Raw genomic sequence first — 13,078 nt, 5'->3', positions numbered from 1 at the left:
TCGAGGAATTTGGTGGGCTCGATAGAGACTCCCAGCCAAGCATTGTAGAAGAGGCTGTCGTAGTCGTCCCAGTTGTCGGACAGGAGACGGTGGCGGCACTCGTTGCTGTTGATCGCTGCTCTTGGATCATCATAGCCCGAGACATCGAAGGGTGTGTTTTCGGTGCGAGGCCATGGAGAGCGCTGTGGGTTGGTGGAGCTGCTAGTCTCATCGAGATGTCTTTGTTCATGCCACTTATTAGTGACTTTATATCCTCAACCTCTTCAACCAAACACTCATCCGCCCATTTGAAATGTCTCTGTTTTCACAATATAACCAGATCTAAGTATTACGTTACAGAACATGCGAAATAAAAACCAAAACAAAACGAACCTTATTATATCCTTTTCCACAGCAAAAGTACAATCTTCTTGGATTTGTAGCGGTTCCAGATGTAGAAATGAAACAGGGTTCACCACACCAACATTGTTTTGGCGTTCCTCTTTCCGCGTTCAAACGTCGTATGTAAGAATTTCCTGAAACGCAGGATGAAGAATACATTTTGATTCTCAAAACAATTTCAGTAACAAAATGGAATTAGGGTGAGTAAGAAGATGACATGATGAAACGACGTCGTTTACTTATTTCCTTTTTATTAAATATAATAATATTTAAATGTCTCGATATTGTAAATCCCTCGACACATGCGTGGCAGCCGTGTATTCCAAACTGTTAATAATTAGATATTAGGTTTGAGCCGTCTCATTTTCCACACGCCCTATGATTAATCGATAACACAGTCCAATCAAGCAAGTGGAAACGTCCCCTTAGAAATGTATTATATTAACATTCACAGCTGGATTTTGGCTATGTTTTACCATGGCTAAATTATCATTAGTTTAATAACGGCTGAGTTTCGATCACGTATGGCTGGGTTTATGTTTAATTAACATTCACAACTGAGTTACCTTATACGTTTTGGCTGAGTTAACTTCAAGTTGTCATTGAGCTAACATTCACAGCTGAGTTACCTTATACGTTCTCTCTGAGTTATTTTAACAGATACGGCTAAATTATATTCACATTATGGCTGAGTTATAGTACTTAATATAAAAGAAATTTGAATTAGACATGTTTACATTCAAGAATCGAAATTATCAGATTCAAAATACAGACAAGGCATCAATTTTAGAAAACAAAATGGTCAGAACCAAACTCTTCAAACATGTGGACGAGATCACGCCAAACTCTAGTTAACATCCACGGAGGCTTGTCGCCTTTGTTTGACCAAGTTCTCTTCAAATGGTGCACCTGGCAACGAAATAGTGTTCTGGGCACAAGATAAAATGTGTCCAAAGTGTCGAATTATGCCTTCGATCCCACGTGTTTTTGCGCTACAACAAAAAAGATTACAAAACTGTTGAGAACACAATAAAAATAACTCAACGACGCTATGCTGCCATTTTAAGTGGAAAAACTGTTCTTACATCGAGTTGAAGAAACCAACGTTCCTTAAAATGATCGGGAATGACACGGTATGTCGGCCAATCATGAACCCATCCTTCTGCAAGAATCGACGGGATGACGAGGGAGAGATCACTTAAAAATTTGAACCAGATAGTACTGGTTGTGTCAAGCAATTCACCCGGACCAGGGTATAGAAGAGGGAGGTTTTCACGATTTGCAGAGCTTAGTATCGCATTGACACTGTTCACTAACATCGTTGAATAACCAGGAACAATCGGCATAAATTTTGATGGGGATGGAGATATATTGTTTAGGTTTTTTCTAGAGAGAGAAAGGTGTAAGAGAGGAGACAATATATAAAGAGGTAAACGTCAAACGTCTCGAGTTAAAATTTCCCAATAATTAGTTATCTTTTTCCCGCCAAACGTCAAGATTAAGTTACACTTTACGGCTGAGTTACTTTAACATTTACGGCTGACTTAGTAAATGGAGTTTAGGGTTTAGGATTGCTTATCTAGGGTTTAGGTTTGCTTATTTAGGGTTTAGGGTTGCTTATTTAGGGTTAATGGTGCACGAAATATTATAAAAACAAAAATTCATAATAAATAACACAATAATCGTTTATGAGTTTTGAATTATGCTCACACCTTATATATATATCAGTTAAACTGAGTAATTGTAAGACAGCATATACCTCAAGATCATGAATGATTCTAAACTCGTAAATTCAATAAAGAAGACACATTAAGTTGATTATATATTAACTTCAAATTTATAATTGGAGTTTCAATTTAACAGTTTAAAGTATAAACATTTAATTTTTTTGTTGATAGGGTATGTCTGAGGTATGACAAAGTTATAATATCGTAACGGCTGACTTATACTAATCGATACGACTGAGTTATATAAACATTTTACGATTCTAGGGTATGTTTGGGGTAAGGCTGAGCTACACATATACAACACGGCTGGGTTATAAAAACGATAAGACTGAGTCAAATATTTAATAAAGTACAAAATAACATAAGTCAAGTACAAAACAACAACATAAGTCAAATACAAAATAACAAACATAGGTTCAATGAGCCATCAATATGCTCATCACAAAATTTCCTCCTTCAGCGAGGATCTCTGCTGCCATTTTTATCCGTAAACCTTGAATATTTTTATCGTTTATCCCATCAAACGTTACACCAAGCGCTAGACACTCCACAAACTTCAACGAATACACCCCGCAATCGCCAATTTGGGTGTTTTGTGGAGTGTATCTTTTGCTCCTCCTACTGAATGAGAACTTCTTCTTGCTAGGGGCTCGGATATTGGCAGGAATATAGTCACTCAACATATACGGAATCATATGCGTCAGCGGTTTAAAGAATTTAGAATTTTCTGCTCCCTTTTGGGTGTTACCTCTCCAAAGATTGGACCGTAGGAATCAATCTTCTCCTTCTTCAGATCCACATGATACGCAACTGATACCACTCAAATTACCCTAAGGAGTGTTACTCTCATCAAAAGAGGTTCAGATGTAGTACTTAGGGATCGAATCCACAAGGAGCTAGGGAACAATTAAATCTAGTACTTATTAATTCTAAGAGTTGTAAATGTTTAAATGAAATAGCAATAGTAAAAAGCGAAGTAAATAGTAAATGTAACTTGGTTAGAAATGATATTAGATGCAGGGCCACTATTCAGGTGTTGGAGATTATAATACCTATAGATGCCTAATTTTTGCATGCATGATATGTTAGAGCTCAACCGCTTAATTCACTGATCAGCTGTCGCATGTTTCACTGGTTAACAAGCTAGCTCTCGTGTCTCAACGGTTAGTATGTTGACAACGAAAGAGTGTCGATCGATGGTCCTATTGGGACGTCGACTAATACACCTTTGCCTACGTCGACCGATAGTCAGTTGAGGACATCGATCGACGGATTCTAGCCAGGCCTATGCGCGAGTATGATATGCCCTATTAAGATACTAAATTGGCGGTTAGCCCTCTCTCGCAGTCCTAATATGATAGATAGATGTAGGGATGGGATAACAAGGGTGCTTGAGTATGCAATCCTATGATCAAGTTCTAGTTAGCAAGGCTAAAACAAGCAATGAATACAAATCTATCATGAATATCACAACAAGGCAGATCTATAGTTTGTGGCTAATCCCACAAACCTATATGAACCCTGGATCTAATAAATGAACTACTCTGACATAGCAAAGCAATTCATAACAATAAAGAAATGGAAATTCATAGTATAGATGAAAATAAATGAAAACAAGAGGTTCCAATCACAAGTGATCTTCTCTCCAAAACTCTCTCTTCTCTCTCAAAGTAAAACTGTAACAAAAGCTTTCCAATCACTTAGGCAGTATATAATCTACTAGGTTAAAAACTCGTCAGGGCATTTTCGTAATTTGGCTTGGCCTTGGGTTTTAAGTCCGCTGGATCCAAAATGTCGAGTGTCCAATGTCTCGACATCGATCGATGGTACTTGCATACATCGATCGATATTAATCTTCATCTGTCGAGGCATCTCTTGGTGTCGATCGACAGCACTGATGCGCATCGATCGACTGTTCTTCCTCTCGTCGACCTCTACATGGTCAGCTCGGGTGAAATGTCCTTTAAGCTCCAAAATGCTCCAAAGTCATAGCTTTACTCCGAAATGCACCTGAACCTGAAAACATACCTAGAAGAGTTGAAAACATAGATATATATATATATTAAAACACCTATATACCATGGATGAAAACGGGTCAAATCCAAGGTATATCAACTCCCCCAGACTTACCCTTTTGCTTGTCCTCAAGCAAAACATACATGCATTCTCTCTGAAAGAGGTTTGAAAATATTAGGGACTTAAGATTTTAAACCATAGAAATCTTTTCCTCAACATTTTTGCAACCAGATCTAAAAAGTCCTAATCACAGAAGCATACTATGCAATATCCTAGCTTAGCAACCATTTCTAACATAACACAACTCATCAATTCACGTCTGACATCCCCTCTACTGACTTAATTTCTTAGGATGCAAGGATTTTAGACAAGTATCTGGAGCTGCAGGTAAAAGTTAGTTCCTAGTTTCTCTCTCTCTAATTTTCTCTCTTGAGTCAAAGTCTGCTTCCATTGCAGGATCAGTGACCAAGATTGGACAGGCTTCCATGAATCAAAACTTAATGGCGGTTGCCACCAAGTTCTGTTAACTTCTGTTTGACCTATATCCAAGAGTTCTTTGCGAAAGCGAGCCTTGAAGATTGCCGACTCCAAGTCCAGTTTCGAACTCTTTTATTGGAGTCTTTATGAATCAAGCCTTAATGGTTTTAGCCACCAAGTCCTGTTCAGACTCATCCTAAGTAAACAATAGATCTTATTTTTTTTTGTAACTCACTAACTATTCTAGGGTCGAAATTTAGAGAGAGAAAATGTGATAAATAATCTACACAAGGCGTTACCTTCCAGACCTGTCTGAAGAATCCGATCCCATGTATACCAAGCCCCAAGACAAGCGGTTATGTCAGGTTTAGTGTTGGAAATCAGCTTTGGTTACTTCATACGTTCAAGGCAAGTGTGTAGTTGATAGGTTGATCTGCTTTAGCATCTATAGTGCTATCTGCAATCAGTAAATCTAAAATGGTTCTAAAGATTGGTTAGATATTCAAGTTTAAATCAATATAAGATTATAGTCCCTATTTTTAATAGCTAAGCATAATTTATTAAAATTCCTTTTATATAAGAATAAAATAAATTATATCAGTAAATCTCCCCCAGACTTAAATTACACTGTCCCAGTGTAACTCAGCCGGAGTTATGATGGAATAGTTCATAATGTACGAAATGTAACAAGTAGAGAAGATACATCTGACCGAATTAGATATCGACCGATGGGAAAATGTTACATCGATCGTCGTGTGGTTGTCCATATCGAGCGATGTCGACGTCTCGTCGGCGGTCGATATTCAGGTCCTCCTACCTGGGTCTCCTAAATCTGAAAGAAATAAAACGAAAGTAAATAAATGCTAGCTAATACAACCAAAATAAAATACCTAATAGTGGGTTGCCTCCCGCTCAGCGCTTGGTTATAGTCATTTAGCTTGACTGTGGTAATGATTGGCTATTTGGTGGTGAAACAGCTGCTTGTTGGAAAACAAGCATCCACGTCATCTCTGCACATTCTGGACCAAGATGCAATGAAACTTCTTGTGGCCTCATCATTTCTTGTCCATTTGTCATCCATCTTTTCAAGTACATTGGAGATGTTCTGTAGCCTATCCTGAACGTTTTAAATGCTGACCTGGTGCCAGCCTATGTTGTCATAGGTGTATGCTGAAAGTTCTGTCAGTTCCTTGAGCATTGACTCTATCGTTTTGTGTATCAGCTGCACGTCGACTGGTGTAGACTCGGCGTCGATCGATGCAATTATGTGTTCGTCGGTCAATCCAGGCGACTTACCATCGAGCGATTTTGCTCGCTTCTGTTGATCGATGCTGATATCTGGTGTTGAGCTGCGAGTTGCCTCTGAATGGCTTTGACTTCTCTCTGTAGCTATTCTGCGTGGCTGTCTAGTCCACTGATTCTGTTGTCGAATGGAAAGTAGATGTCATCGCAGCATTTGTCAAGTCGTTCCTCCATGGTGTCTATAGCAGTGTAGATCTTGGATGTGATCTTGTCAACCTCTCCTACTGTGTAGGGAAGTAACTCCACAGGATTCTTGCCATCGATCCATGGCCCTTGTAGCCTGTCGATCGAAGATGAGTTTGCCTGCAAAAAATTTTGATTAGTAATGTTATCAATATCCCTTTGGGCATGAAGTATTTGATTAGACAATTTGTTTAAATCTAGCATGACTGGTGATACGAAGCGGTCATGCATGATTTCGTAAGTCTGCAGCCTATTATCCATGGCTGAGATCTTAGCGTCGAGCGATGTGATGGTACACACGTCGATCGATGTGGCTGGTTGTTGGTCCTTCTTGCGAATGGTGTCCAGATCTTGCTCAGCCAGTCCACGTTGTTGTTGAGAGGGTAGTACACGTCGTTTATTCTTTTGTCGATGTATCAGTCTTCCCATTCATCCTTGTGTTCTTCTGAACATTGTGGTTCTGCAGGAATCTGGGCTGTAGGAAGACTGACGTCGATCGATGGTGCATGTGGTGCATCGATCGATGCTGAGGTTGTGGCTTCCATCTCAAGTTGCTGACGTAAACTCTCAATTTTTGTCCTCATTTCTATCCAAAGGTTGATGTGTATCTTCTACCAATGATTTGAGCTCCTCTCCAGGTTTTCCTGAGCTCCACAAATACCAGTCACCATCTCGTTGATTTCATCTTTGGTGTAGAGTTCTGGTGCCAGTCTTGTGAGTGTGAAGGATGTGGCATGTTCTGGAAGACAGATGTGGCTCTCTTCAAAAAGAGATGCTCTTTTCAGTAATTTCTTGATGTTGTCCTTTGTGACAGGTATCATCTCACCAGCTACGCCTTGTGCGTGTCCACACCCATCTATGTAGACTCCATACTCATCCCATCGTTCCCAAGTGAACATTCTGGCTCCGTACATGTCAAAAGTGCGATTTCCAAATTCATAACGTCTGTCGATCGACGTCGGGTCATCCTTATCCATCGACGTTGGTGTTACCCTGTCAATCGATGTCTGGGTTGTCCCATCGATCGATGCTTGGCCTTTTGGTTGGCGTGATAGATCTGGATTGATTTCTGTTGCGGCGACTCCTACGTGGTTGTTAGGATCTGTTTGAATGACGTCTGAAGTGCCACGTTGCTGTGAGAATAGGTTGTCTGGTCCATTGGCCACTTGAAGAATATCTGCTATGTCCTCTCTGGACACTTGTAAGATCCTTCTATCTATTGCACGTGTGTTGCCATCTGGGTCCCTGAAAATACCAAATTCATCAGGTGTTAGAAAACCGTAATCAATGTTTGCATTATCATTCAATTTAGAAATAGAAAGATTATGGTTAAGAGTAGTATCGATCGATGTAGATACAGATGCATCGATCGATGGCAGAATAATTTCTGCAAAACTTGTGTTCTTGAGATGATTGCTCTTCATGGATTTTCCTGTTGATGTAGATGAAAGAGTGTTCATCTTTTCTGCTTCTGTGTCTGCTTTGGTGTGTGGAGGTGGTTTTATGGGTGCAAAATGTTTTATATAGGTATCTATAAACCTAGTTGGAGAGGGAATATTCTCCTGCTCCTGAATTTTTGCTGCGGTGCGAATATCGATCGATGTTCCTGTATGGGTGTCAATCGATGTGAGCGGTTGTTTTGCTGGACGAGGGTGGGTATCGACCGATGTGGAGTGCACTTCGTCGAACGATGTTGGAAACGTGGTGGTGAACTTATGTGTTTCAAGTCTTTCATCCTGCAAAGACATTTCTATTGCACGTTCCTTCCAATAATCCTCATCGTATTCCTCTGTATGTTCCTCGTTAGGTGAAGTAATTACAGTGTCAACTGCAAAACTTTCATGGAAACCACTGTCTGCCTAACTGCCTATGGAATAATCATCACGTCCTCTCTTGCTTGGAGGTTGAAAGGCAAAGTGTGGGTAACAATGATTATGTGGAGCGAAATGGTCAACCGGCTGATCAACATCGAGCGACATGTTGTTGCGGTCATCGGTCACTGTTGACTCATTGGAATCAATCGATAAAAAAGTGGAGGTGTCGTTCGATTCTGAGTACTCTGTTTCGTACTCCGATTCGTACTCTGCTCCACAATGGCATGCGCCAATGAAGCCAAGTTCTTTCCCGTAATCCACAGAATTAATAACTTTTCTCTTAGATTGGATAGGGTCGTAGTGGATGTTGGGGTCTATCAGCGTCAGACACAATTTGTTTTTGTTCATGTCACATACAGCTCCTACTGTAGCTAGGAAAGATCTTCCAAGCAGAACTGAAGAGTTCCAGTTAAGCTTGATGTCCAGGACATGAAAATCTACCGGGACAAGGGCATTACCAATCTGTACCTCCAGATCTCTTATGATACCTCCTGATCGTTTTTCTGAAAGATCCACGAAGGTGAAGGATTCTGTTGAAGGTTCGATGGTTAAACCAAGCTGGTCTGCCATGATCCTAGGGAGGAAACTCACTGATGCTCCTGTGTCACACATTGAATGGGGAAATTCAACACCCTTGACTACGCATGGTATTGCAAACTTCCCAGGATTACTCTTCTTCGTCAATGTGATCCTGTGTTTCATCTTCTCTCTAACTTGATGAAATATTCTCCTAATGTCCTCCTCAGTTACCTTTGTTTCTCTGAAGAACATTCACAACCGGTGTGTGAAGTAAGCTTCATCAAAAGCTCCTTTGATTGAGATTCTGAGGACTCTTTTAGTGAAACCATCCATCTCCTTCTCGTTAGCTTCGCTCTTAAGGTTCTTAAGAATTTTCTCCTTTCTTTTCCTTAACCTTCTCCCTTCAGTTTCCTGATCTTCTTGAATAGGTTCTGGTGAACTATTTAAAGGGTTAGGTTTGGGTTCGGGTGGGTTAGCTAATGGTTTAGGTGGTGGTCTGAGTGCGTTTATATAGTCATTATCGATTGAGGGTAACCGCACTCGGTATGTCAGAGGTGCCTGTCGATCGATGGGAGCTGTGTTGTGACGATCGACGTCGGACTCACTCTGTCGATCGATGGTTGGCTCAACCGATCGATCGATTTTATCATTGAAAGGGGAGGGTGGGTGAGGATGCTTAGCTGCGAATTCCTCATGAGTTAGAATTTTAACCGCATTGCATTCAGTCGATTCAGCGGACGACGTCGATCGATGACTAGAGTAATCCGTCCATCGATCTTCGTCATGGTCTGTCGATCAATGCGAGTTAATCGACATCGGTCGAGACTCATGGAGCTTTCGATTTCGAAGTCTCCTTCCTCAAGCTTTTCATGTCTCACCACTTGCCAGAAATCATCATCTATGATGGCATTCACGTGGTGTTTTCCTTTATCAGCTCATGCCTCTCTAGCGAAAGCTTCTTGCCTCTTTATAGTTTTGCCAGTCTGAATTACTTGCGTTTCAAGTTTTCTCACCTGAGTCCCTAAGGTCTCGATTTTGGTGTTCAGATTGTTGTAGGCGGAGTCAATTTTACCGTTGAAATCCACGTTGATTTGTTATTGTCCCAACAGTACTCGATCAAGCATCTCTTCGATCTCGCTTTCCTGAGTCTGGGGTGGTGGATTCTGGTAGTAGGAGTTCGAGTAGCTTTTGCTGTTGTTGAAGGGTTTTTGAAATTGTGAACTCTGGTTACTTCTTTGACCATTTCCAAAGAAGTTTTTGTTTCCGCCCTGGTTTCCAAATTTCTGGAATCCGGTACCTCCGATGTAGTTCACATTTTCTTCTCCTTTCGTATCTGCTACTTCTCCTTCAGCTAAACAGACTTGCTTCCTAAGAAGCTCGTGCACCACATCTAACTTAGCTCTTACTTCGTCCATCTGTTCCTTCCTGATAGAAGCTACAGACTTCTTCCGTTCAGAGTCAGTGTTTTTGGTGCTGCTGATGTTAGCAAGGTTTTCGATAAGTCTCACAGCTTCCAACGGATTCCGAGTAGTAAAGTTTCCTTCACTCGCCGTATCAAGAGCCATTTGATACTGTAAGGCGAGATCTCGGAAGAAAGTGCTTAGCAGCTGCACTTCGTTAAATCCGTGGTGTGGACAGTCTCGCTGGAAGAACCTAAATCTAATCCACGCATCTTTGAAGGACTTTCCAGCCTCATGCGAGAATGTGGAAATTTTGTTCCGAAGTTCTTCAGCGTGCGTCTCATCGAAGAAGTTTCGTAAGAAAGCATTCTTAATGTCGGCCCAGGATGTTAAGGATCATGTGGGTTGCTGCCTAAGCCAGTGCATCGCTTCTCCATTCAGCGTGTATCTGAAGAGCTTGCACAGCAGGTAATCTTCGGGGACTCCTTCAATCCGAATAGCAGCGATTAGATCCTTGAACCATTCTAGATGGTCCATAGGATGCTCGTGCGGTAACCCAGAGTAGAGTATCTGCGACACGAGAGTATAGTATTGAGGCTTCAGCTTGAAATTTGGCTTCTGGATCTCCGGAAGTCGAATAGCTGATCTGTTGGAATAGAACTCATTTGGGCGATTGTAGTCGGCCAGTGGTTTCGATCGAGCGTCCTCGTCTACAGGTTGAGTAGCTCCTGTAGCATTAGCATCAGGGATTACAGTCCCCTGAGCGTCTATTTTCTGACCTGTTGCATTACACAGATGACCGTCCTGGTCATACAGGTTTCCGTTCTCGTCCGGTGTTAGAATAATAATGTTTACCATTTTTGACGATACAGTATCGATCGACGTACGCGGTGTAGTATCGATCGTTGTCGAACGATTTGGATCGATCGACGATGAAGGTCTAGTGTCGGTCGACGGTTGGTTGCGCGTATCGATCGACGACAAAGTTGTTGCGTCGAGCGATGTGGAACGTTGACCTCTACGGATGGTGCGGTCCAAGTGAGCCGGATCGTTTGAGAACAGCAAGTCTTTCTCCTTGTTGCTTCTGGTACCGCTGGGCATGCACCTGAAAAGACAAGAAAAGATTATGTTAGAAAGGGGGTAGAGAAAAGAATAAGAATCAATAAAATTAAATCTAATGGCGATCAAAGCTCCCCGGCAACGGCGCCAAATTTGATACCACTCAAATTCCCTTAAGGAGTGTTACTCTCATCAAAAGAGGTTCAGATGTAGTACTTCTTAGGGATCAAATCCACAAGGAGCTAGGGAACAATTAAATCTAGTGTTTATTAATTCTAAGAGTTGTAAATGTTTAAATGAAATAGCAATAGTAACAAGCGAAGTAAATAGTAAATGTAACTTGGTTGGAAATGATATTAGATGCAGGGCCACTATTCAGGTGTTGGAGATTATAATACCTATAGATGCCTAATTGTTGCATGCATGATATGTTAGAGCTCAACCGCTTAACTCAGTGATCAGCTGTCGCATGTTTCACTGGTTAACAACCTAGATCTCGTGTCTCAACGGTTAGTATGTTGACAACGAAAGAGTGTCGATCGATGGTCATATTGGGACGTCGACCGGTACACCTTTGCCTACGTCGACCGATAGTCAGTTGAGACATCGATCGACGGGTTCTAGCCAGGCCTATGCGCGAGTATGATATGCCCTATTAAGATACTAAATTGGCGGTTAGCCCTCTCTAGCAGTCCTAATTTGATTGATAGATGTCAGGATGGGATAACAAGGGTGCTTGAGTATGCAATCCTATAATCAAGTTCTAGTTGGCAAGGCTAAACCAAGCAATGAATACAAATCTATCATGAATATCACAACAAGGCAGATCTATAGTTTGGGGCTAATCCCACAAACCTATATGAACCCTGGATCTAATAAATGAACTACTCAGACATAGCAAAGCAATTCATAACAATGAAGAAATGGAAATTTATAGTATAGATGAAAAGAAATGAAAACAAGGAGTTCCAATCACAAGTGATCTTCTCTCCAAAACTCTCTCTTCTCTCTCAAAGTAAAACTGTAACAAAAGCTTTCCTCTGCCGTCAAAACACTTAGGCAGTATATAATCTACTAGGTTAAAAACTCGTCAGGGCATTTTCGTAATTTGGCTTGGCCTTGGGCTTTAAGTCTGCTGGATTCAAAATGTCGCGTGTCCAATGTCTCGACTTCGATCAATGGTACTTGTGTACATCGATCGATATTAATCTTCATCTGTCGAGGCATCTCTTGGTGTCGATCGACAGCACTGATGCGCATTGATCGATTGTTCTTCCTCTCGTCGACCTCTACATGGTTAGCTCGGGTAAAATGTCCTTTAAGCTCCAAAATGCTCCAAAGTCATAGCTTTACTCCGAAATGCACCTGAATCTGAAAACATACCTAGAAGAGTAGAAAACATAGATATATATAGAGTAAAACACCTATATACCGTGGATGAAAACGGGTCAAATCCAAGTTATATCAGCAACCCAGTGATTTCTATCGGTTTGAAGACATCCATTCAAGTGATCCACATCTTCATACCACTTCAAGTTTGTTGGACAGTGATCGGGAAGCTTACCCTTTACCATATCTTCATAACCATTGCCTTTGAAATTGAACATACTAGGTCTTATCTTGAACTGTGTGAAATCGTGAACCCAAAAAATTTGCCACCAAAGGTCAACGAAGGCAATCCGCTTGGACCAGAATGTAGTGGGATTTCGCATGGACCTTTTAATGAGGACAGTCAAATACGCAACGACATGCTACACAAATGATATTAACAAGTCAGCCGTGATATAATAAAAAAATATGTAAGTCAGCCATAACATAATATATAACTCAGTCGTACTAAAAGAATATGTAAGTCAGCCGTAATCAAATATATAACTCAGGCGCAATATTATAAAATTAATATATAACTCAGCTGCACTAAAGAGTTACATTATTAAACACCCATCCATATTTCTTTTCCGGCCACGGTCTTTCATGGATAAGTATGCTGTAGAAATCAGACTCATGATCAGCGGAAAGGCCTGCTGGTTTATCTGCTGGTGCTGGTGGTTTGGGTGGAATTCCCTTAATGTGTTGCATCAGTTTTTCGAATAGCACCGGATCAACAGATGCTAGAGGGTCATATATTACTGATGAAGGA

This window comes from Brassica rapa, chromosome A09 (assembly GCF_000309985.2).
Source record: "Brassica rapa cultivar Chiifu-401-42 chromosome A09, CAAS_Brap_v3.01, whole genome shotgun sequence".
Taxonomy (NCBI): Eukaryota; Viridiplantae; Streptophyta; class Magnoliopsida; order Brassicales; family Brassicaceae; genus Brassica; species Brassica rapa.
The sequence above is the reverse complement of the archived record's forward strand: the minus strand, read 5'-3'. Positions refer to the sequence as shown.